Below are 27,172 nucleotides of genomic sequence, written 5' to 3'. Positions count from 1 at the left end.
CAATGCTTCCCTTATAAAAAGGTGTAACTTTGGCCATGGATCCACTGAATTGAAGGCAAAAATAAGAAAGGAAAGCAATTAAAATAATAAAAATAATATCAAGTACATTCTTTTTAATATGAATAATAATTGGATAAATATCGATAGAAGTCAATAAACCTAGAGAATGATGAAATGCAAAATAAAACCATGAAAACAGATTATAGCAAAAATACTGTATAAAGAATGAAGGACTCCAAAACCAAATAGCATACTATTTTTCTTCGGTAAAGCTGAAAGTACTTCCTCTCCAAATAGAAACCAGGAAAGAGAGTTGTTTATGATGGCAGTCTACATGTGTATCTAAAAAGCTATTATAAAAGAGAAACATTTCTTTCATTTATTTCTTAACTTACTCTATATGTTTGAGGGAAAAAAGCGTAGTTAGAAAGTGAGGAGAAAGGCTGTCTCTTTCTCTTGTGACTTGAGGTATGAGAATGTATCTTCAAAAGGAGAGTGAAGAGTTGTGTATTTCAAGGAACAGACCTAAACCCAACCTTTAAAAGGGATGGAAAGGAAGAATCATTCCTCAAGACACTGAGAAAACCATTTGGAGTTTGCATAATTCAGCAACCCCTTCTCCCAACCCAAGCTGCCAGACTGCTCAGCGGGACTGAAACAAATGTCATTCTGCCAGGATCCTTTGGACAAGGTGGAAATTTATTTTTTAACCTTTTAGTTCTTCTGTTTTACACAGAATTTCCCAAGGTATTTTAACCTAGTGTACTATCTTGGAATTCTAACCAAGACCAATTTTAATTACTGGTCTTTTGGCAAGTTCACTTTAAAGAAGAGGAGCAAAGCAGCAATTCCTATCAGGGCTCTGCCTGATGAAGAGTTCTGCCTCAAACGGCTGAGAGTCATAAAAAGAATACTTTAGGCATCATAATTTCTTAGCACGAAATGTTCAATGGAGGAATGATAAACCACTTTCCTTAGTAATAAACGACAGCAGTAATCTACAGAATATTGAACAACATTTACCAGGCCTGACTAACTTATACTAAAAATCTCAGCCCTAAAGGTAAAACTTTTGTCAATTATATTTTTATCAGCAGCAATGTGAACATGTAACAAATGATGCAGTATGAAAGTGTAAAGCAATACTATTAAGCTACTGGACTTCATTATCATAGTATCTCACCAGGTCATAGATATCGCACAATGTACTTGCTATTATTGGAATATTTGTGGAACAGGTAAAATTAAAAATATTAAAACCACATATGGTCAAAAAAATCACATCTAAACTACCTCTCCACTCACTAGAGGTGGCCTAAATACATTCCATACCTTGAGAAAGATGACTTAAATACTCTAAATTGTTATCAAAACACACTACAAATTCTTTATTTTTAATTTTTAGTGATTCATTGTTTCTTGAGTATCCTCTGACAGTTGTAGCACATTTCAATTTTATGGGATCACTGACTGATATGCCTGTAATTTTCCTCTGTGGAAGAATTTATGCACAGCTTCAGTGGCATGACAATTGATAAAATACCATAATTCTTACAGATAATATTCTGATGCCACCATCACCTACTCCTGAGAATGCCAGGTACATTATTCAGCAGGTGAAGCATTTATCCAGGGAGTAATAATAGAGCAGCTTAAAATCAAAATATTATAATTAATTGGCCATTGAAACAACTCTAAAAACCAGGCCTGTTACCATCTGTACTGTACAGATGATGAACGAAAGGAAAGATAAGTCATTCACCCAGTAAGTCCATACTAGGGTCAGAAAAGAAATGCAGAAATTCCCATTTACAACATATACATTTACATATACATATACAACATATACATTCCCAATGTCATCTTTTAAAACAAATCAAATTGAATAAGTGTTAATTATTCATTGGGATGAGGGTTTGTAAACTACCACAAAGAGCCCCACTGGGCTTGGGAGGAATAGGAATGACAAAGGCTAGAAAGACATAAGTGGACAGAGCACACTAAAATATAGCAATATTAATCAATAATTCAAATATAGTTTATCTTTAATAGGTTATAAAGCTATTTGGGGTTAATAAACTGACTGGCCTTCAACCTTGCAGTGCAGTAGGTACAAGATATATTGCTTCTTAACGAATGAATACCCCAACATTACCTTTGAAAATGAACATGTTATTTAATAAGAATGATTCAGTTTATTACACATTGTCCCTCACCTGGAAAAGTGGATAATTAATTAGCTATTAAACTCTGCGTATGTAATCCACTGTAAAAGAAGTCAATATTTATCTTTTCTTGAGTTCAGGAGAAGATCACCTCAGAGAAATAGGATGTTTTCATAAGCAGGTCTTCCAGTAACAGGTATAGCATTTCAGTCTTAAAATCTACGATCAGAACTGTTGAGTGAACCGTGGCACTCACACAATACCAAGAGTGTATGGACACCCATCTGCATGCAAAACTAATTTAAACCCAGAAATTCTGAGCCCTTAAGAGGAAAGAGTCGCAAATCATAAATTTGCACAAGCAAATATCCACAGTTATGGGGGTTTTGGCAGTGATACTGCAAAGCATGTGCTAAAGTCCTTTGAATTCACAGTTCCTTTGCATGCAAAATGGCTGGTATGCAAATCTCAAATCTGGGTTCTACAGACTCCTTTTTCTGTTATTATGATGTGCAATCGAATTAAAATTAGTACCACCAACCATGAAGTTAGAGGTTTGTTAGGTAGCTTGCTGTTCTGATTGATACTTATTCACCAAGTAAATCACCAAGATCTTTCCATAATAAAGCATCTCTATATAAATTCAGGAGCCCCTAAAGCTAGAACATTAGAAATACTGAGAACATCATCAGAATGAAGAGGTCATGGTTGCCGCGGGAACATGGATACTTATAGCATACCTACAGTAAAGGGTTAGTCACTTGTCAACAGATCTCTGCGTACAGTAGTGACTCAAATTTTATGAAAACCTGTCTGGGGCCATCAGTGGGTGGTTAATGGAAATATAATCATAACAAACATTAGTCTTTAACCCTGCTGTTTAAGTAACATTGTGTGATTGAAAGCACAGAATTATTTACCCTTATGACTGTGCATCCTGTGCACGGTCTACCTTGCACTACCATAACGTTCTTGCTAAACCAATTTATCTTTTCATTTAAAACGTTAATTTATGAGTGTCCCTTTGCATTGCGTAAACTGAATCTCAGAAAAACATTTTACCTTGGGTACAGACCAGTATTCTTAGCTTAACATACAGACATACTGAATTGTAAAATATTAAACATACTACATAAACACCGCAGACGACATATTATTTTTATGCTATATATGGTATATTGTCTCAGTAGGCTCTGCAATATACTGATGCATAATAATCTCTTTAAAAACACACTGACTTATTTCTCTTATCCTATAAACACACATTCTTGAATCTATTACTCTATATACTAGTTTAAAATGAAATGTGTAGATTTCTTATTTTTCTATAGCTAAATTTATTTTAATAAAGACTGTGAAGATCAATGAGACATAAACCATTAATCCACATTAAATAAACATGCAAGAAATTAAAGATTTATTACTAGCCAACTAGACTTTCTTACAGTAAAGGAATCACCACATTCTTGTTAGCCATAGACTGTGGTTCCTTGAAATACTAAATTAAGTGGTTAATTAAAAAAGCAAGCAAAAAGAATTAATGTTTCACCATAATTTCTAGCATGCTGTTCAGAACAAAATAAATCTATAGACATATATTGTTGACTTCTACTGTTTTAACAAAGATTTTGCATATTTGCAAAATATAAGGATAAGATTATGATGAAACACTTTTGGTTTCATGTGCTAAGAATGACAAATAAAATTGAAACCTTGCCCAAAGAAGTAGTGCTACTGATTTTAAAGAGAAAAAATGGATCTATTTGTCTTCCCTGCATATTAATTCAAACCAATGTTATGAGGTACAAAAGAATTTGTCATCCCAGAAGCAAATCAGATATATTTATGTAAAGAGAAAAGGGATAAAACATATGTTCTTGTAACCAAATACATGAAGCTCCAGCAATCGATGAAAATAGTCATATATCAAAGAAATACAATTTATGCAGTGTGAAGTGAATGGGGTTACTTATTATAAGAGTCTGTAGAATCAGTCCCATTTGCAGTTAGCCTTGTTAGAGTGCATTGCCAGAATGTGCATGATGAGTATCTTGCAATAAAAATTCTTTTTCTTTTTTGCTTTTTATTAAAAAGAAAAGGAGGCTAACAGGAGCTGTTTCATTAGTTTAAAGGCACAGATTTTGTTTCAGCAAAAATGTTAATGGTAATTTATTATCAAAGCTAGAATATATAGGAGATGCACTGTCTCATGGCTAGATAATTTTCAGGTGTTAATCATGCAGTCTTATTTGCAGGAAGGTTTTATGTATATACATATATGTGTATACAATAGATATGGTATTAAAATGTAAAGTAGGAACAACACGTTATGATACACATGTATATTCACAATGAAGTACAGGCTGTGTCCACTGAACGTGCAGGTCCTATGATCCACAAATAAGGGATACCAAAATCCTTCGATTTATTGAGGAACGGCGTGCCAGACTCAAAATTAGGAGGTCAGATCTGAAGTCATCCATTCCCTGTCACAAAGCCAACGTCCATCATCCTGCACTTCTACATCTTCTGGAGGATGGATCTTGGGAGAGAGGGCTCAGGGCATTAGTTAAGGTCAAGGAGAAATATTGTCAGCCAGAGTTGCTCACGAAAGAGTGGGGAGAAGGGCAGTAATACTGAAAGAGGAAGAGGGAAGTCTTACGTAGGGCTTCAGAATGCGTTCTGCAGAGATGCTCTACATCCTCCTGTTCACCCTTAGCCATCTAGGGAGTTTCTCTTATAGCAGGGCTTCTGTTTCACTGAAATTATGAAGGTAGATAAAACTGATTTAGCCATTTTTTTTTCACCACAGGGAACATCTTTTTTGACCTCTGCTACAACCAGTGACAAGTAGAGAAAAAAAGAATACTTTTTTTTAAGTTCTAAAAATGAAATATTTGCTTGGCCTACATGAAAGCCAGTGGGTTTGTTGCTGCTTCCAGGTTTCCCTAGAAATCATAGGAACTACCACAAGTAGTCACTACTCCTGGGTTATGGGTCCTTTTGTTCAGCCCCTCAACTCAACTCACTCTTGCTTCATGCAAGAAAAGGCTACCAGAGTAATGCATGTTTTAAAGAGGTTAACTTACACAATTGTTAACAGAAATGAGGCAAGCAGTCTAGAGCAATAACTGGACTGTCTTCATTACGTATCCACGTTTATGTCAAGATATCAGAGATACTTTAGATATCAAAAGAATGACCCCTCGGAATTTCATTTTTCTGTATTTCAGAATTATCACCTCCAGACACTCACTAATATTGGAGATTATTTAGCCCAGTCCTTTCACTGACTCGGTAAATTATGGGCATGTGTTCAGTAAGTAGCAGGCATAATTTTAAGCTATTTTTAAGCCTACCTTATTTATTTGATGAATTAGCTATTGGTGATGACTATGTTCTTAAGTTTCCTAAGTCTTGATGCAATCTCAAGGATTTCTAATTGTATTTCTATCTTTAAGTGCATTTTTGAGAGAAAGGTTGATTTCACAGGCCAATTCTTTTTCCACCGGGACAGACTTTCTCTGCTTCAGTTCCAGTTTGAAAAATTTACACTAGCTGTCCAGTAAGACTATTTGTCAAGCTTATATATTAATATTTGTGAGGTAATATGCATTTCCCAGATTGAAAATAACTGAAAATTATAAATACAAAGTATTTTTTTATTTATTGAGAAAATTAATTTTCATTTTCATATATGCATGAGAATATAGAAAGAAAAGCTGAGCAGTTCTGAAATCTATCATGAAAAACACAATCCATATCTCAAAAAGTACGTCCTAGCAGGATTTATAAATATACTCCACATTTGTTTTCTTCCCTGCAGAGTTAATACTTACACAGTTTGCTTGTTTATTATTGCACAAATTCAGCTACTTGCTGTCTGAGGATTTCAGGTGAATGCATGCAGCCTGAGCGCAGACAGTCTAGATCTTTATTTGTGTTTTTATCCAACGGCTTTATTGATGCAATTACTTTCCTTATGCATGAAAACCTCTGTGAGGGCAGGGGCAGCAATGCAGTTACCCAGATTGTTAAAGGAGAGACTATTACTGGCCTACACATACATGTGCAAGAACAAAAAGAGCACAGAGACCTTCTGTTTCCCATATCCTCTCCTCTCTCTGCATAAATGCAGTCTCCTAGCACATTCTTGACCAGATGGTGAAATTCACTCCTCAGAAAGTGAAAGGTGGCAGGAGATCAAATGACAGCTTAGATATCCCTTATAGATCAGTCGACAAATAGAGAAAGAGAGTGTGCCAAGTATCAACCTAAGGTTGCAAAAGACCATATTCCTGCTAATGTCTAAGCAAAGCCTGCAAAGCAGAGTCTCGCCCAGAAATTCCCTTGAGAACACAGTGCAGAGCAGAGCCTTAAAAGTGCAATCTCGCTCTTAAGGTTACATATGAGCTTCCTAAATGCTCAGTCAGCAGCAGGAACATTAACCATTGCTCCAGTCAATCACAATTTTCAAAGGTTACGAAAGCGCTGCCTGAGACATGGTTAAGACATAATGATTTATAATATATCAATCCCTAGTAGTAGAGTCTCAATACCTTCCTTTCACAGTTCCTCCTAGAAAGGTTTCTTCTAAACTACTATGTTAAGATTGTGAATCAATTTTACACTTAAAAAATCCTAACAGATGCTATCAATAAAACATATTGGTCTGGTAAAAGTCAATTTGACCTTTACAGGTTTGTATAGTTTTCTGAGAGCTTGACTTTAATTACAGTCTCATTCAACTGTTTTCTCCTGAAAATAATATTATTTTAAATGTGCCTAGCAAGCACTGGTTGACTCCCATTTTCTTAATCCTGATGGGACTTACACTAGGTTTGTGTTACCATATCAGTTTTAAACTCATTAGGTAAGGAGACTATATTTTCTCCAAGCTACTTCAGATTCCTGCGCTCCAACAGCTCCCAGCTTCTGAGCAAAATTTTAGAGTGAGATTGTGTACAAACACAAATGTTTCAGAGATCAAAATCTATGTCTAAGTAACAGGAAAACTATACGTACCTAGCAAACAAGAAATAAAAATTCAGTCTTGCGGTCCTGGTGTCGTTAAAGCTGACATAATTTTATACTACAATTTACTACACCTGACTGTAATAATCTACTCCCCATTCATTTGAATGTTTAAGAGAATTGCTCTGATATGATTTACAGGATGTTGATTTGTAAAAAAACAGTATTGTCTAAAATTTTTGAGTCTTCGTTTGTCAAAATATCCTTCTGCTATTAAAGATATGTAATTTATCATAAATAATTTTACAAAAATACACTTTCCCCCCAAATTCCACAAAAACATAACAAAATTCAGAAGGATTGTGTTTCTGTCAATTTTGAACATAATGTTGCAAGCTCTGTATACAAAATTTTGCCCACATGAGTATTCAGATGCAATTGCCACAACTCTGTGCCTGAATATGTTTATGTACATGTATACGTTCATAGAAAAGTGCCTGACTTACTTCTTAGTGATACTTTAGCCTTAATTTCTTGCTGTCACATTAAATATAAAAGAATCCCATCATTTCCAGAAGTCTCCAGCATTTAATCTAGCTTCCAAAGGCTAACAAAAATAATATTGTGACATTTCTGTAACTTAAGACACGTAGTCCAATTTTGAAGTCCACTGATGTCAATGAAAGGATTCTTATTCAACAGGTATTGGATTAGGGCCATAACTAGCATCTAGTCCTATTCATTAGATTTTCTTTTTCTTCCATTACCTCCAAATCATTCTTTAAAGAAATGTGCAGTTGTTTGGAATAAAACATACAGACTTTGAAGCTTTTTAATGGGTTCCTGGTAGTTGCTGCTATTTTAATGAATCAAGTGAATGACAGTAAATGATGCATTAAACACAGTAATGGCCAGCGGGATCATTGCTCACATGATGTATTAACAACATACCGGCCAGCAGGAATAACACTCTAGTAATATATTAAGAAACAACATCTGGCAAGTACCCATGCTAAACCTTCAAGCACTGCAGTGTTAATTGTAGCGCTGCCCCCAAATTATTAGTACTTTGAGTTTGCATTTATGGCTTTAAAACAGGAGGTACTTCATATTTATCATGATCATACTAGTGGACTTTTTGAAAAATCATGTGTACTGAACACTGAAGGGCAGATATTACATCCTTTGGGATAAAAAAAAAAAGAGAGAGACTTAGAAAACTGTATTTCGAAGCATAAGCAAATCTTTTATCTTATGGTAAAAGAACACCTCTTAGAACACGTTTCCAGTGTGTATAAGTGCCTGATCTCTTTCAATCTCCAGATCTAAACAAGAACACGAAAAATATGACAAAAAAGGAGTGGAATATATATTTCAGGAAATTCTACTAATAACAGCTCTAAAATCCTTGTACCTTCTCCTTTGGCTTCTTCTTGTGTATCTCTGTTGCTTTTTTATTTGAGTGGAAGATGTTTTTTTCTCAGCTCTGCTTTTAACCATGGCCCTTCATTCTTCCTGTGTAGTATTCTACATTCAGTCAGTGTTCTAGAAAGTAAAAAGCAAGAACAAGTAAAATAGAAGAAAAAAATCTGAAAGAATGTTCTTTTGCAGGAAACTTTCCCCAGGAATGTACCAATTTGACCACATTTCTTTAAAAACAATTGCATTAAGTGTCTTGATAAGGCTTATTGGAATGCAACAGTTTAATTATAATATAAAAAGTTGAAGTTAGAATGATACATATTGAATGGCCCAAAACAAATATTGTGTTTCATGCAGGATGGAAATTCTGAGATTTTCACCAATGCCAGTCATTGATGGAGAAGTTTCTGATGCTCTTGCTGAATCTACATAACTGTACTCCTCAATATAGCTGCTGAATTATCACAGTTCTTAGTCAAACATAATACACCATGTCTCAAATCCATAGCTTAACACCAATCCTGATGAGTATTCAGGACCATTTTACAGCAGTTTAAATGTTGCTTCTTACCTGCTGAAATACTGGACTGATTTTTGTCATCTGGCATTACGTATGTCTGTGTCTTTATTTTCTTCTTTCCTTCTGTGTTATAAGGTTCCTGAAATTTCGCCTTATAACCAAACACAGAAGTGGAGCTCCAAGTAAACACTTTCTTCAGTTCATCCTGTAGATTAATGACTACTTGTGACTTTTGTCATGATTTTCTAGAATGTGGGAAACGTGTTTATTCTTTGCTGGCATGCAGAGTTCTGCAAAATAGAGTAATGAGACATCAGCAGACTTTCTAAACTTCTTCATATTTTCAAATAAAGCATACAGCACTATAAATGGATCACAATAACTCATACATTTCACAATCTTAATGAAAATTTACATTTCAAAATGTAAAAAAATGGGATCAAGAGTGTATGTCAATAAAACATTTCCCACATCTTAAGGAAGGAAGTAAAATTTAACACTTCAAATACAAAGGAATTTTTTAAAATTACTCTGTTTCTTAGCAAATAGCTGTAAAAATGATTTCCAGTACTGAAAAATGACCTACTGTGAAATATTAATGAAGAATTTAATACCGCGGTCCATTAAAGTGCATGGCAAAATTCCCACTAACTTCATCTGAGGTTGTTAACAAAGCTCTAGGAGAAGGTTGTTACATCAAATAGAAACTATTGATATTACCATGTCAATTTTATCTTGTTATGTTTCCCAAATTAAGACAAAAATCTAACTCCGGGTAAGGAAATGGAAAGCAGATGGGGTTAACTGTTCTAAGTATAGTGAGATTTAACTCACACACTGCCTGTACAGTATCATAGATCTAGATTATATTTTAAATATAATCTTTAATTTTCACAAAAGGTTTATATATCTAGGCCTGTATAGGCTGAATGGTCAGACCTTCGTTACACCGCTTCACAATAAGATTCTCCTAATACAATACTGAAATGGGTCTTCTGATATTTGTAATTTGTAAATTAATAAATACCAATATGAGTTTTGCAGATGCAGAATCTTGCACTGGAAAAACGATTGATTTAAAAGCTGTAGCACAGTATCTTTTGTTCTGTAGAGTTTGTTCTCAATTACTTTGAGACTTTAAATCTTGGGCTGTTTTAATCTCTACTATGCTACTTTCTTATGTGTACTACCACAGACTCTGAGCCATTCCAGACTTATACTAGTATAAGTATTGCTGAATTTTAAAAGCAAGTGTATTTTCTTTCTTTCTAGTAACATCACTAAGGCTCACACTGTAAGAAATTATACCATTAAAAGAAAGCCCAGGCTGCTAAGCCATGCATAACTGGGTTAAATCAAGAAGTGTACTGCTGTCACCACCTATCGGTTATCTGTTTAGGTGTAAAAAACAAATCATTTAGAGAACAGAACTGAAGCTAATTAGAAAAACTAGCAAACACAACAGAAAAATTAATAAGAAACATTAAGTTAAAAATCTCAAATTCAAGTCATTAATTGAGAGCAATTTAAAAGTCCATTTAAGCATATACACAGGAATGAGAAACAAACGTGTCCAGCTCTTTGTGCTTATCAGTAGGAAGATTACTTCACAGTAGCTGAAACATCTGACAGAGAAATGCATCCTTAATCTGGTAACATAAACAAACTACTTTCTGACAATCCATTTCAAGGACTTAATCACCAAGGTAATTAGCCTTGTTTACGGAGGTTTGCCCTATTAACTTTATCTGGCGTTCTAAGAAGGCAAAAGATTTCCAGTATCAGGAAATACGTAAACACGTTAAATACATTTACCACCCTACTACGTGCCACTGTATGATGCTGCAGCAATAATAAAGAAAAGAATTACACGTGTGTCAAAATGAAAACATTGGCAGGGAAGACCAAGGAGTCTGTGGTCCAGTTCAAGTAAACAGCACTTGGTACAGATCAATGGCATCTAGCGTGGCCAGGATACTGGGACAACCTGGACAGGATTTGCCTGTGCAAGATGGATGGATCAGGGATGCTGTTTACACTGTCTGCACCCTGCAGACTGGCAAATACTAATAAGCCAGTGCTGAAGGAGTGCAGGCTACTCTTTATATAATGTGATAGCAAATACTGCATTTGGCAAGAAATGCAGTAGGGTGCTTTCCAAGCTTAAAAGAGCTTTCTGGGTTCATTCAATTCAATTCTTTGTAACATGGCTTCCTTCCAGGAGTTTCAACATGCCATTCATTCAGTGAAATGTACTTTAAGTCAATGGTAGGTTTGCCTGCATAAGAAGTATGAGTTCTGTCTCTATTACCAATTAATCTTTGGAAGTCAGCTTGTGTGCAATTTATTTTAAAACTAAGTTACTTTCTAATAGCCCACTTGCATAGTACACACACAGGAGTAGGGATATTTTGTGAGAACTCTAAGACTGGGTTCAAAATGAGGTTTTTAGTTGTTTTTTTTAAAAATATAAAATCCAGAATTATATTGATAGGAAATTATACTATTTTCATCCTATCATTATTTATTAATACAAAAATATCTATAAATACTTTTAAATTGTATTTCTAAATTGATCGGATACAGACAAGAATTAAAAGTATTGACTTGTCAACGGTCAATGTATAAAAGAATCTGATATTTTCTGGTTATTGCTGTTTGCTTTGATTTAGCATTTATAAAGTGCTTTCTGTCTCTAAAGGACATTATACCAGAGACACCTGAGTGAACAGCAAAGCAGCATGGGTGAGGAAAGTGAGATTTCAACAAAACACAATGCGTGTGCCTATCTTTCCTAACTCAGCTTACCGGGCTTCTTTCAATTCATCCTGAAATCACTTGCTGAATCAGGGTCTGACTGCACACAAAACATAATGGATAACAAAGGGCAGGAAACTCTGTCACAGTGACTTGTTCACGAACACCCGAGGAATGGAAATCATTCTAAATAGAGAGCCAGACCAGGATGAGCTTACTGAACTGAAACAACGAGGATCATTTGTGGTAGAAGCTGATTCTTTGTGTGAAGAGGTTGTCAGACTTTGGCCCAAGTAGTTCAGACACTTTTTCTTAACAAAGGGTGAGACTGAGCACCTCCCATTCACACTGAGCAACTGCTCTTGGAAACACCACCACCCCAGAAACAGGACTCCTGTAAGAGGAGGGGGTTTGCAATCTCACCCAAACAAATGAATAAAAAGTCTGCCTGCTTCCAGATAATTCCTGAGCAGAAAACAGGGCTAGATTTGTCATGTAGGAGCATTCACTCTGAATCATTCACTCTGCTCTCCACTTGAAACAAACCTTCTCTTTGTGTAATTGTAATGCTCCCTAATTACTTATGACTGACCAATTATTTAAGTGTTAAGTTAATACTATATATAGTCAATCTGCTTGCATTTTGTGTCACACAAGGATTCTCATTTTATGTACTGTACTTCTCCATTTCCCTTAAATGATGCCAAGTAAATTAACATCAAGGTTTCTGCCTGCTAGTTTGCTCAAACAGACATGTCTTCTTAGATATCTTTTAAACCAGTTCTGACATTTTAATGGGATATAATTATTATAATGAGAAATCCATTATAGAGATGAGATTGAGGTCATATTAAGAAAACATTTTCCCCCTTTGTTATTGTATGCAATGAAGTCCATTGATCTTTTAAAACAGACTAAGATTTCTAAAAACCAAAATAAATATAAAATGTTTATGCAAGCAAAACAAAGTAAATGTAGTGTGGGAGCATTTCTGTTTATATAGATCTAAGGCAAAACATTTTATATGTATATTTGCAGTGACTTTGAGAAACTCCTAATACTATTCTGCAGGTATACAGTCCTGAGAGAAAAAATGGAGGAGCTCTGAATTCCCCCTTTAATCTATCCTGTGTTCTATTTTGTACCTCTGTCAAACCACATAACATTTCTTATGTAATACAGGCCTATAGGAAGCATTTTTTATTTCCAGCTGGTACAGTTCTAAATTCAAACGCTCAGACATAATTTAGTTATTTTTTCCCTATATGTGGATTGTTTATTTACTTTACAAACTTGCACAGAAAATGTAACTGTACACTAAACCATTAGTATTCTGTTGGGAAGATTTGTGTTTTGTGTTGGAGGCAGTTCACATTAAACTCAAGGTCTTAATACTCCTTTGAGGCTCTGAAGCCCCATGGCAACTCTTGAAAAGACTTTTATTTCTTCAGCATATGTAAATTGGATAGGGTGAAGTCAATGTGATTTAAAGCTAACATCTCTTCAAGAACTCAGATGAGACAAAGGTTTTATTAAATGAAATAGTAGAGGAAATTGAAGTTCCACATTTCAATGTAATGTGATCATGAAGATGGAAAATAATATTTAGTGAAATTAAAAGTGCAGGCTTGAAATTTACATCACTCTTAATCTACATCTGTTCTTTTCATTTAATTTATCTGACATGCCCCACTTCTTCCAGGGGAATTAGAGAACAAGATCTATTGGATATAAGGATATTAGCAAGACTGCATTGGGGTCATACATTGATTTATGCAACAACCTTTTTACTATATTAATTAGGCAGAGATAATAGCAAATTAAAAAGAAGTTGAAGTTTGTATCACACACAGATCCTTGCCTATGCTTATAATTAAATACAATATTTATATTCACATGCCCTATACTGTTATTTTAGACCGCTCAGAAGGGAAAAAATATATTTCTCATAAAGTTTTAGTTTGAAAAATAGACTCGGCTTCAAATTATTTCTGTTTCAAAAGTGAGTACATTTAACATTTACTGAGGTGTCTAATTTAAATGGTGCTACATTAGGGCTTAACAAGGTATTACTGTTTGTCAAGAGTTGACCTGTACCAGGTTGTTTGTGTCATAAAATTATTTCATCCTGTACATTTTCTCAGACATTCATAATTAGTTGTTCAGAATTCAAAATAGTGCATTACCTGATAAAGTATTTTAAGTATTTTTCCAGAATTTGAAAAAGCAAGAGAAGAGGGAATAAAATAATGCAAAACTTGTTTACAGCTATTTAAGCTTTATATAAATTGATAATTGTCATGGCATAAAGGGAACACAGACAGTACAACCACTACAAATGTCAAAAAAGGAACTTTCATTCTTGTGGGCTTTTACACCCTAAGAGGTACCAGCAGGCATGGAGCACTGGATCAAGGAGGTTCAAGAACTCCAGCTTGTGTCTTTCTAACCTCCTCAGGCCATTTTTACATGTACATTCTAGCAGTAGACATGGAATATTGTCCTGGTTTGGGCTGGGATAGAGTAAATTTCCTTCCTAGTAGCTGGTACAGTGCTGTGGTTTGGATTTAGGATGAGAACAATGTTGATAACGCACCGATGTTTTAGTTGTTGCTAAGCAGTGCAAGTCCTAGTCAAGGACTTTTCAGCTTCCCATGCTCTACCGACTGAGAAGGCTGGAGGGGCACAAGAAGCTGGGAGGGGGCACAGCCAGGACAGCTGACCCCAACTGGCCAAAGGGACATTCCATACCATGGGACGTCGTGCTCAGTACATAAACTGGGGGGAGTTGGCCGGGGGGCAGTGGTGACTGCTGCTCGGGGACTGGCTGGGCATCGGTCGGCAGGTGGTGAGCATTGTGCATCAGTTATTTTGTATATTCTGTTGTCATTATTATTATTATTTTCCCTTCCTTTTGTGTCCTATTAAACTGTCTTTATCTCAACCCACGAATTTTATTTTACTTTTTTTCTCCGATTCTCTCCCCCATCCCACTGGGGGTGGTGGTTGTGAACGAATGGCTGCGTGGTGTTTAGCTGCCTGCCAGGTTAAACCACAACAAATATTTTCAATGAAAAGGAGAAAATTGTGTATAAGAGCTCCTTCTTTCTCCTTCTTACACAGACACTCGCATATCCAAGAAGATATCAAACTATGTATCTCAGCACCAAATCTAGCAATACAAAACTGCAATTCTGGAGTAACTGGGTTTAAGGCATCCTTTAAAAAATACGGCCTTCAATATTTAATTTATAAGACAGCATTTATATTTACTTTTAGCTGAGTTTGCATTTAAGTAATATGTAGTGGAACTAGGTGCTGAACGTTGACATAAAAGTTCACATTTCAAATTAACTTTTTTCCCTCATACTTGAATGACACAGGAGGACATAATGCTTGAAACAGCAGGAGAAACGAAATCAATTAGCCAGTGATCTAACATGAGAAGTGCTAGGTTTGCCTCAACTCTTCACAATCAGTTCTGCAAATGAATGTAATCAAGTCTAACAATACTGCTGCTTATGAGGTACCATTAAAATATATAGAATAGTTTTGTAAACCAGTCATCGTCTAAATGATGATCCTGAGTCTTTACACAGATAAGAAGAAATGGAAAAAATCTAGCACTCTGACAACACCAGTTCTTAAAAGCATAACAAATTCCTCTACAAAGCTATACTGTTATACAAATAGCGCAAGTTCTTTTTTTACGTTATGATGATTTGTTTAATCTTTTTTTACAGCTTGCAGATCAGTCCCTATTTAAAATGGAAGCAGATACATTTTAATTAAGCACCCTTTACATTATGGGGCATGAGGCCTGTCCTTTAGCATATAAATTGGACTTCTTTTTTCCTGGTTTTGAATATTAAACAATGGTGGGTTCACTTAACCATTGTATGCAGCTGTCAAATTTTACAATTTTTACAATAAAACAATTTTCAAAGTTGCAACTATTCATATTGAAATCCTCTTATTTCATCCATCTGCAGTTGATTTTGTGGTTTTAGTAAATCATTTCAACGTATGGTGGCTGCAAGCACTTTGCCTGATATCTAGACTATTTCCCCTCAAAATTTAATGCATGATGGTTGAAGACAAGTATCTGTACAGTATGGAGAGTACAAACAGCACACAGAAATAACAACGCATATACTTCAAGACAGTTAAAGAGATTATTTCCTTATCATGACAGCAAAATGGCTTTATGCATTGTACATTCATTATAATTCAGGAAGTTCAGAATGTCATTTTTCCTCTCTCCAAAGCATACATATTTCACATCGATTTCTGGTTCCCATGACACAGCATACATAATTTCAACACAGTGAAAAAAAATAAATCAATGTTATGCTTGTGAGATTGTATGATTTTCTGTGAACTGCCATATGTTGAGTACTACATGTGTATGGCTGAAGTAAGTCTTATCAGTCACCTACAGAGATGAGGGGTGCTTTGTATAAATCAAACATTATTCTTCAAAGTGCACTGTCCATAGATAATGAATTTTTTACCATTGTTTATATTGATCAGTTGGCCATTTCATTGTCTGACTACTAGTTTCCCAGATTGACAACTGTTAAATATTTGATATAACAAATAAAGTTGTCCTGTTACGTTGATTTAGCCATGTAGTAACAGAATTCTGCTCTACTATGGAGATCAAAGGGAACACAAGTGCGGATACTTCAGGAATACTTCAGAAAGCCATGTCATGAAGTCTCAAATAACCAAGACTCTCTTTTCAGTTCCACTTCTGCAATTGCACTTCCTTCCAATCACCCATGTCTGTGAACAGCAAGTTGATATTACACATCTAACATTTAGACAGGAATGAGGAGGGCATGAAAGATTACCATGAAATTCTCACCGTAAAGTCAATAGTGTAAGCCTTGAGCAAGGCCAGAGTTGAAGTGCTGGTGGTAGATTTATGCCTTCATACAGCTGAAATAATAGTTTTCTGAGGTTGAGAGAAATTATGGAACTTCATTAAAGCTGCCATCATGGACAAATTTTGCAACGAAGACTGCGCACTTGACGAATGATGCTGTGTGCCTAAGTGCACTGTCTGATTTAGAGTTCAAACCTTTTGTAGTACATTCCATGAAGATAAAATATTTAGTGCCACTATATTGTGGGCTCTATATTTTTGACAATATGTTTCATGCCTCATTTGCCACCAAAGTAATGAGATTTTAGTCAATGTTCAAAGACTGACTTCACATTTTTCATGGCAAAAACCCAAATGGGTTATTTTTCTACACTAGTGTACTGCTAGTTCAATGAAGCCCTGAAGTATATGTAGACCTTGAGGCAGTCAAAGTGTAAAACATTGACTTCACAACACAGAGACGACAAGAAGCAAAAACACTGATTAATGATTGTAGCTGTCCATTGGTTCCTAGAATATAGCCTGCCATTTACATTTTTTTCCAAATAGTAAGGTGCACTGATACAATACTAAACTTTTCAGAAAGTAAACAAATTCTCACATATACAGATATAGAAATATAGAACATAGACCTCACTTGTTAAGTGTTAAATAAGATTTTTGTCCCAACTCTAGTTTTGCTTTCCCTAAGACACCTGAGATTACAATGGATTTTTGAAAATATGTATTGTGAAATAACCAACAAAGCATTACATGAAACATTGATGATCATTTCCCTCCTTTTTTCATAGAATAAATTATAGCTCAAACTGTTGTTTTACTGAGTATCGAAATCAATACAGTACGTACCTATATATTCTGTCAAAAGACAGAACAGTCTTTATTTTTAAAAATGGAAGATAGAGGGAATTTTCTGACACTTTTACAACACTTATGATGCAAACACTAGCATGGTCTTTTACCATGTAGACAAATAGTATTACCATGAAATTTTGAATATAAAGATAACAAGAAAGCAAACACAGAGGAAAAAAAAAAAAAGACTTAGAAGCCCTGGAATGGCCTTTAATTTATCAGGCTTGGCTTGCAGTCATTAACAAGGAGTTTGCCAACACTGGAATCAACAGTGCCAACAGTTTAAATTGCTAGTTTTAAATCAGGTATTGAGTGAAATACTAACCGGACTACAAACATTGAAGAACAGGGTAAAAAAAAAAAAAAACAGCCTGAACACCACTGTGCTGTAGCCAGCCTTGCCATTACTAAACAATCTAACTTAAAGCTATGCTTTAGCCACTTTGTGCTGTACATAGTCAGAAAAGAACTAGAGATGCAAGAGATTTATGATTTGTTTTTAAAATACAGAAAAAATATGTTAAAATAATAACAATTGATTGCATGAGTTGCCTTTTGTATATTATGGACTATAAAATGATATTAGAAAAGAGTAAATGCCTGGTTTCAAAAGGAAGGTGTGACCACTGTGGAACGCTGACTCTGACACTTTAAGAAATGGCTACCAATCACCAATCATTGTTAAGAAAGGCTAAATACTGCAAGTTTAAATAGATTAGCAGCCATCAACTGTAAAGAACAGTGTATTTAAATTTAAGCAAAGTTTTAATGGGAGTTCCGATCTTTCTGCTTCCCCAAACCACATTTCAATGCCTAAACCTCAGGCATAGACATTTGATAATATTACACAACATTACTATAATAGGGCTTTTTAAAGTATGCAACACACAATATCTAAGCGTGATTTGTAATTGGAGAAACACAAACAAAACCATATGAAAAAATCTAAGAAACTTTTGATACTGTCTGTGTCAGAGCGGGCAAGCAACTGAATTTTGCTCCTCATCTGCAAGGGCTTTTGAGAGGGGACACCTTCCTGAATCTGCCATTTACAATGCAATTTCACTCCATTCCAGAACTGGGTATGACAAACCCTCTCTATTAGAAGACATCTGCAGAGAGTAAAATCCTGACTTAATCTGAGGACACATCAAGATGACATTGATTTTGGAAGCTGAGGTCTTATTCCAGTGCACCTACCTTTTGCATAGCTGTGCAGGAGAAAAAAAGATATCGCTTTCTCATGACTATTCAGAATGTAAGGGTGCTCGTGTGAACTCCAGGACAAAACAAGAGGGAAAACTAGAATTAGCAACCAGATTAGCACCTGAGCTATAGCTGGATGTTGCAGAATTATATTTGTAGCATGACCTGTTCCAAGTTCTCTCTCCTTCCAATCATATCCACCCTTCCCCCATTCCCCCAACAGCAGCAGTGCACTGTGAGATGTATATAGGAATGGGATCTTAGAGTGGCTGATGATAACATAGAATAAGACTATGGAGCTGTCTAGCCTCTCCCAACCATTTTTGGCATAATTCGTGCCCATCTGTTCCCTTTCATGCTGCAGTCCAGAGGGAAGCAGATGGGACCTACTCTGCAGTCTTCTTCTGAAACTCATATTCATTATAACCTAATTTTTAAAATTACAGTCTTGCTGTCAGCAATGCTGCTCAACCAATTTTTTTCCTCTCTACAGAAGCAAAAATAACCTTTACAATAATAGGCTTTGTCCATAAAGGTCATAATGTTAAAGAGATACTGACAAGTGAACCATCTCCTCATCCCTGGAAGCAATCTTGTTTCCATTCCAAGCCTTGGACTGGATCTGGGCATGACTCCCTAACATGTGGTGTGGCTGATGCTCCTCTGACATTTTTCAGCGAAGGCAGAGGAGTGAATGGTTTTTCTACTGTGTCAGAAACTGCTGCTGCTTGTTTCACTAGTTGCCAGATTGCTAGCTCTTTTTCTTCCTGACGTTCTGCTCTGAGGGAAGCACTGTCTCAAACACTCTGCTATTTCATGATGACTTATTTTTAATAAGTCTTTAATAAGTTTTGCTTTTCCAACATCATTAAAAGACTATACAGAAAAATCACTGGATGGAGAAACAGTTATGTTTTCTGCTGCCATTCTTCTTGTGTTTTTGAGTATGGGCTTATTCTTTAAATGAATTCCATTCCATTTAATGATAACTTTCTGCATGGACTCAGTGTATAATTCCCCCCCTCCACTTTGTACCCGAATTGAGCATACACTGATGATCTCCTGACATTTCAATTAGCAGTTTTATACTCTTTATTTTTCAGATGGTTTCTTCTTTTTGGGGGCTAGAAAGAAGATAATGTTATCAGCCATTCTTTTCCTCCTGTGTTTTTAAACAAGGAAATAATTAAATTAATATTAAAGCTTTTGCAAACAGAATAACAAAATACACAAATCTGATGACTGCCACTATTTATTAGAACATATCTGAAAATAAGTATCTATGAAATTTTTTACTTCTAGTATTTTCTTCTCATAAGCTGTGGGAATGTGCTAATTCAGGCATAAGCAATTGCCCATTAAAATGCATTTGATGGTTCTGTGCCAGATCAGTTCAGGTTCTATCCTTCTCCCATGGTACATACATCTCAAGGAGCAAACTCCACTTCTTATTGATCATTCCTATCCAGGTCAACATTAAATAAGTGAAAGTTAATCATAATCGAAGAGATACAAGACAGGCAAGGGTTCACTCTTCTCCTGTTACCTTGAGGGTGGAGCAGGCAACGTGTGGTTGTGAATGAATGGAATTTTACTTCTCTGTCCATCCGTGTCTGACAGGAGAACTGTAGAATATGAGAAAAAGTGCATAAATAGATAACAATGATAAACATTAAGAAATCCAAGACGACAAACACAAGTGCTGCTCATTAGCAAAGCTTCTATGACTTCCCTATGCAATGCCTCAATCTGACCTACAGCAATGAGGCATTTTTCACACTGCTGCATCTTAAGCAACAGCCCTGCTGATTAATTCCTTTGTGTTGTCCTGACATATTTTTCCTAGCTAGATATTTTTTAAGAGGGCAGAAAAAGAAAAATATTTAAGAAGTCCAGACTGACACAATCACAGAATCCTGTCCTTCCTGTCTTCACAATGGAATACATAAGAAGTTTACAAATAATAGGTCTTTCTCTCTGCATTTTTTTCCTATGAATTTGACCTCAGGTTCAGAACATGTCTTTATGCCTTCTGGTAACCTTGAAGAATATCTAGGAGTATGCAGAATCTTAAACATTTCTCATTCCCTCAAGTAAACTGGAAAACATTACAGTCTGTTCCATATACATGAGTTACTGCTGTCTAGTGCTGATGAATCAGGCGTACCACATACCCGCTCTTGCCAAAAGACAAGAGTGGTTATCACTTCCTTTTCGCACTGCTCAAGTAAATTATTTATTACAAGTTCAATTGAGTTTTAAAATACAAAAATATATTAGTTGCCTTAACTTTAGATTCTAATTTAATTGGGTTTTTTCCCTAAATGTTTAAGGTATTTAAAATGTAAGAAATCGAAAAGAGCATTGAAGAAGTATTTAAAAATAAAACAGTGATACAGCACAGGCTTTGTTGCTGGAGTGGAAAGATCCTAATTTACCACATATGATCATGCACCACATGCAATTAGAGCATAGCTTATACATATACATATTTTGTTTTATATGGTATATTTAGCTTCTCAAATAAATGAGAAAAGAGTGTTCAGAGCTCATGCAGAATTCTCCTGCCCAACTGCGCTATCAATTCTCTCATCCTCTCTCTTTCACTTCAGGGTTATAAATCTTTGTTTCTCTTTGAAGAAGTTGCATTAATATTTAATTGGAAAACTTCATAAAATGTTAGAAAAACATTACACCAAACACAGAGTAATGCCCGGGAGAGTAAACAGCAGGATTTGTGTTATGTAGTTTAGTCGTGCATTTGCATTTCATTCTAATATCACTGACCTACTAAAAAAACCTGCTCTCATTCTTACTGTGTACGGGAAATGTGTTTTTGTCTAAGGAAATTAAACCCATGAAAAAGCCCCATCTAACTTGCCATTTGCCTTGGCCGTTTTGGGATGGATGCTTAAAAGGTATGGACTTGTTTTCAAGGCATTAGAGAAATGCATAATTAAATAAGTAGCTCTTAGCAATTTGAGATACATTTCATTGTGCACAATTCTTCCTTTTGATTTAATACCATTTATTTTATGATGCCAGATGTACTATAATGCTGATATTAAAAGGCATTCAAGTACTGAAGGTGAAACCTAGATGAGTGAAATTATAAAAGATTGATAGATTTTGACACAGAAGTGTCACTGAAAAGAACAAATAAGGCAAAAGATTCATCTTGAGATGAGCAAATTTAAGGGCTATTCTTATGTAGCATCTAATATACTCAATTCATTAGTCTAAAATATTTACGTTACATAGGTTAAGAGTGAGAGGGAATATGTGGCACTTAAGATACTCTGGATATGAGAACGACACCTCTCCATTTCTGGATCCTCACTGTGGAAAAATATATTATGAGATGCCCCTACCATCTACCCTTAACTGCACACCCACAGTGAAGCTGAAAAATGCATTTCATATCAGTATCTTTTCAGTTCTAGAGCTTCTTATTAACCTTATTTATCTGTTAGCTGTCTATTAGGATTCAGGTTCTGAAACAGTATGTGTATGATGAACTAATTAAAGCCTATGGAATGTAGTATTCTAAGGTCCTACATCCTAGAACTGGGTGTCTTTTCACACACAAATGACATCATTTTAATATAAACTATTAATGCATTAAATTAAGTCATTGATAAACCCTGTATTCAGACTTTTGTTTTAGTTTAATGTATTTTTAATGCTGAGCAATATATTTTAAAATAACTATGCTAAAAACCTGCTTACATATCCAGCTGCTTGATTTTAATGCCAATATTAATGATTTCATAAAATACTGTATTAAAAGTCAAAACGTAAACATTTGTACACAGAATGCACTTCTCAATGAAAATTTAGAACCACATTAAAATGGTGACAGTTTGTGTAACAATATGCTTAATAGTCAATCTTTAAAACCAAGCACTTTCTCAGCTGAGACCATTTTCTCTTGATTTTACAATCACTCAGATGTGACTCCAGAATGCGTATCTGTGTCTGTGTAGTTTGAACTTTTTCAAACACAGAACTTTCACTGGTGTCTCAAGTGAGATACTGCTCCATATCCTTCTAAGTCCCAAATGAGTACTTGTTCCAGTTTTCAAAGTCCAAGCTGTATCTTTCCTTCTAAAAGAACTCTGTATTTGGGACAAGTACAGAATATGTAATAGATATGCTGTACAGATCCACTTTGGATTAGAAGGAAGATTTTATCTTTTATCTTAACATTTCTAATTCTCTGTAGAATAACAGAATATGACGCTTCATTTTTGCATGTACAAATTCCTCTCTCAGACCACAGCAGAACTAGAGAATAAACTCAGCCCCTACAATTCCCTTTGTCCACGTTTTCTGCAATACTGTCCAATATAAATTGCCTTGTAAAATTTTTTTTGGTGATCTTTTGTTTTAGAGTGCATTCCATTCTTGTACTGAGGAAAGCCTTTAGATTTACTGAACAACAGCCAGTATTTTGAAACCCAGTAACAACAAATATACTTTACTATGAACTGAAATCAAGAATCTAAAATACTCCTGAAAATCAGGCATTCCTTCAAGTTGGAGCACCATGATTGAGGCATTAAAAAAAATAATCACTGCATTTTAAAGACTATGGCTGCATTCTATCTTGGATTTTTAATTTCGCCAACTGTAATACAGAGGTTAGCAGAACACCTTTGAATTAAAGGTACTTTGAAAGAAAAAAAGCTACATAAATTCAAAGGGTAGGCAAAACATTATTATTTTATAAGAGTATAATTTCTTGCTGAGTCTTTCTTTTTTCTCCTCTCTTTCTCCTTTATTGTGGTTTCTCTTTCCAATAGCTGGTTTTCCTATTCTTTTATTCATTTTTCTATTTTCTTCCCTTTGCAGCCATCAAAGATGTTGTGAAACAGTGTGACATTGCAAAATAAATGTAACTTGTATGATGGAGGAAAAAGGTTTCTGTGTTTAAAAAGCAGTAACTGATAGAAGACTGTCAGAAAGTGGAAAAAATCTGCTTCGTTCAGTTATTGTTTTTGAACTGCTCTAAATTCTGCTCCTTTGTCATGTAAGTTACATTAATGTACAAGTCACTTCTGAATTTGGCCTGTCATTTTTGTCCATGAGCTTTGTTTAAAGGTTCAAATATATCAGATGGTGAACCTGTCCTCCTACCATTTCAAAGCTTTTTATGCTGTAATTCATGCTGCCTCACTGGCATACTCCAGAATTTTATGCCTGCTGTGACTATGATTCTATGCTGTAATGCATTATTAGCAGACTTCCCTGATACAGACTTTTTTTTCCAAATATTAGCATCTAGTACGGTATGCTCATCAGATCAAAGATTTCTGACCACAATGTTCATGTGTCCAGAGAATTCCATTTTCATGTTGAAAGAGGAAGAAGGATTCAGGTCTGCTTCAAATATGTCTCTACATGGTAACATTATTTATAAAGAGGACAGCTCTTCAGTCAGATCTTCCTAAGGTTCAGTGCATGTCCTAATTTGTAACATTTCTAGAGTACCACCATACATATTTTTTTTCTCTGTCACTTCTTTATCATACTTTGAAGTCAGAAAGACTCAGTGCCTAAAATGTCTCTCCTTTATTTTTTTGTTATCATGTTTCATACTTTTTTGCAGCTGCAATTTGCAATGAAGATGTCTGACTACTCAACTATTTCCACACTGCAGACAATTTTTGCACTATAAAGGGTGTGACCTATTTTAAAAATCTGCTCCCACGGTCTTCAATTTGCTTGCATATCTTAATTATTATCCTTGAATATTTATACCAATGTGCAGCTATTAATGAACTGATACAGTAACAATATACAAAACCTCATCACTGACAGGTGAACTGAACAGGGAAAGGACAGGTTTTACATTTTCCTTTAAAGTAGTTCTACTGTCATTCTTTTGGTCCACCCTGTCTACTGAAGTTCTTACCATACGCTCAATCAGATTCTTAGGGAAACAGACTTCTTCGTAAATGGAAGGAGTAGAAATATAGGTATGTGTATAACAAACACCAACCTGCCATCTCACTCACCTTTGTCATTTACTACACGCCATAAGTAATGCCAACAGCTATTAATCAACAAATTGAGTCAAAGGTAACTGAAATCAACAGAAATCTTGGATTTGACCCTGAATGTGGTAGAATTTATGTAAGGAAAAGTACACACATGGGTGCGAGTATGTAAAGTAAAGTAAAGATGGTATGATTATACTGGGAGGCAAAAAATACCTATGGTCAGTCTTAAATTTACTTGCTTGTGAGCATGCTCTTCCAAAGTCTTAATGTTTTGAGCAGAGTATTATTCTGTAAAGTTTTAAAAATAATAGGACAAAGAAATTCCACCACATGGACAGCAACAAACTGCTTTATCCTACCCAAAAACACACATGCAAGAGACAGGTATACTTCGGGCATAATTCTCATCTAGACATAATCCAGTAACCAAGTTTCAAATTTTTCTTTAATTAGCCAAAAAGTTGTATATAGTTTTAATAGAAAACAAGCACCTTATTCTGTGATGTCTCCATCATAGTTGTGAATAAGGATAGAGTGAAGCTAAGCAGTACATTGTTATGTTTCTTTTTCAATCAAGATTTCTCATAGCTCAGTTGTGCCAAAATATTTCACTAGTAATTGAGTTAATTTGTATGGTGTTCTAGGTTTTTTAATGACTGATAACAGATGCCAAAAAGGACATAGCTAAGGGTTCTGTGAGAAATTATAACTCTCTTGACTTTGTGCCTTTAAAATGGGGTTTAACAATGTCTTCAGGATTCAGTCTGCGCAAGTTCATTTTATGCTTTCATCCAAGTTTCATTTTATTTAATCGTTCATTTATTTCCCTTGTCATTTTTACTGTATTTTTCAAGCCAGCTGTCTCATTAAGATAGCTTTTGGCCACCAACTTGCTGAAACTCCTCCTGAGAATGCAATGTTTCTCAAATAGTATATAATTTTATACACTGTAACTGGAAGATTAGCATAATTTCATCTTTCCCGTATTGGCACAGTCTACTCTAAATAATGTAGCTCCATGTTTTCAATACCTTTAACAAGTTGGAAGGATCTTCCACCTTACAACCCAGAAATAATTCCTAGATTCAGAATCCCATGTCTTATGAGTTGAGCTCTCCTCTATCTCATACAAGAAATAAGCGTTTCCTAATCAAATGTTTGGATGAATGACTCTTCCTTGACAGACCTGAAGGTATTTCACTACGACCTTTGCTATCACTGACTTCATTGGAGCTATGCCATCATACCATGTGCAAGATGCTATTTATGAATTAGATCTCCCTTCTTAAATGCTAATATTTGAAGGCCTTCTCCCTCCCATGATCTGCTGATGCTGTGGGGCAGCAGTCTTTTCCTCATGTCTGAGAGAATATGAAGTTGAGGACATGATGCTTACCTTATAGCACCCACTCCATAACCTAGGCAGCATGCTCATCTCCAAAGCTCATGTGTTACAGTCAGAATCCTGAGATGCCCAGGGGAACACTGCAATTGGACCAACACAATGTGATACACAGAACACCTTGACCAGAAAAAAAGAATTCAAAAATAACAGTCGAGGATATACTTGCCTTATCCATGTTTATGCTGAGAGGATTAGGGAGATTATTATATCTTTTTCAAAGGACGAAGCATACAAAATTGTAGTTTTAGACATGAAAAGACTGATGACAAAAGCTTCCAAGAAAAGGTATTTTTGCCCAGTGATGCTTTTTTTGCTGGCATGGAAGTTTAAAAAGAAATCACTCCTAATTAAGATGGTCTTCTCTAAACTGCCAAAATGAAATTCTACATCATATTGTTTTGGAAACAATGAAAAATAATAGTGGTTTTATTGGGAATATGCTCCTGGGAATATCTGGTGGTTGTTAGCTGAAGTTAAGAAAATTCTGACTAGGTTCATGACTTTTCACAAACCCGCTAGCATTACTGAATCAACCAGACAGTTGACTGAGACCTTCCTAACAAGTACAATTCTAGCACTTTGTTATTCTGCTTGTCAGAAATCAACATGCATGCTCAAAAGTATTTCAAAGAATCAGCATTTTGAGATGAAAAAACTATTCTCTTGGAAAATCTCCAACCAGTACTCCTTATAACTGTTTTAAGAGCAGAACACAATTTCCCTGTACAGCTGTCAGAAGAATAGTTTTTACTATAATGGTTCAATAAGCAATTGTCTTTTTCCAAGAGCCCAGCTGACAAAAAAGTGGATTTGAGTTCATGGTTTGTGTGAAAAACCATACTACACACATTTGATAGATTTTTTTTTTTTTAAATGCTGGTCAAATGTTACCCTAAACTAGTATATTATATTGAAATTTCAGATTCATAAAAATGAGCTTAGGTAACTGAGTTCCTCTCTGAAAATCATCAT

The 27,172-nt window shown here is 35.3% G+C and overlaps 1 long non-coding RNA gene across 1 annotated transcript in view; it reads right to left on the bottom strand.

Moving 5' to 3' along the window:
* Positions 1–2,780: 2,780 nt before the first annotated feature.
* Positions 2,781–27,172, bottom strand: part of LOC143165400 (uncharacterized) — a 195,308-nt gene continuing 170,916 nt past the window's right edge. Inside the window, exons 3-7 of the long non-coding RNA XR_012996249.1 lie at positions 26,192–26,280; positions 20,337–20,415; positions 9,133–9,371; positions 8,554–8,684; positions 2,781–4,924 (exon numbers count right to left, since the gene is read on the bottom strand). This is a non-coding gene — a long non-coding RNA (uncharacterized LOC143165400). The remainder of the gene's footprint in view (positions 4,925–8,553; positions 8,685–9,132; positions 9,372–20,336; positions 20,416–26,191; positions 26,281–27,172) is intronic.

Source organism: Aptenodytes patagonicus, chromosome 11 (assembly GCF_965638725.1).
Source record: "Aptenodytes patagonicus chromosome 11, bAptPat1.pri.cur, whole genome shotgun sequence".
Lineage (NCBI taxonomy): Eukaryota > Metazoa > Chordata > Aves > Sphenisciformes > Spheniscidae > Aptenodytes > Aptenodytes patagonicus.
This window is presented reverse-complemented; position numbering and strand designations above follow the sequence as displayed.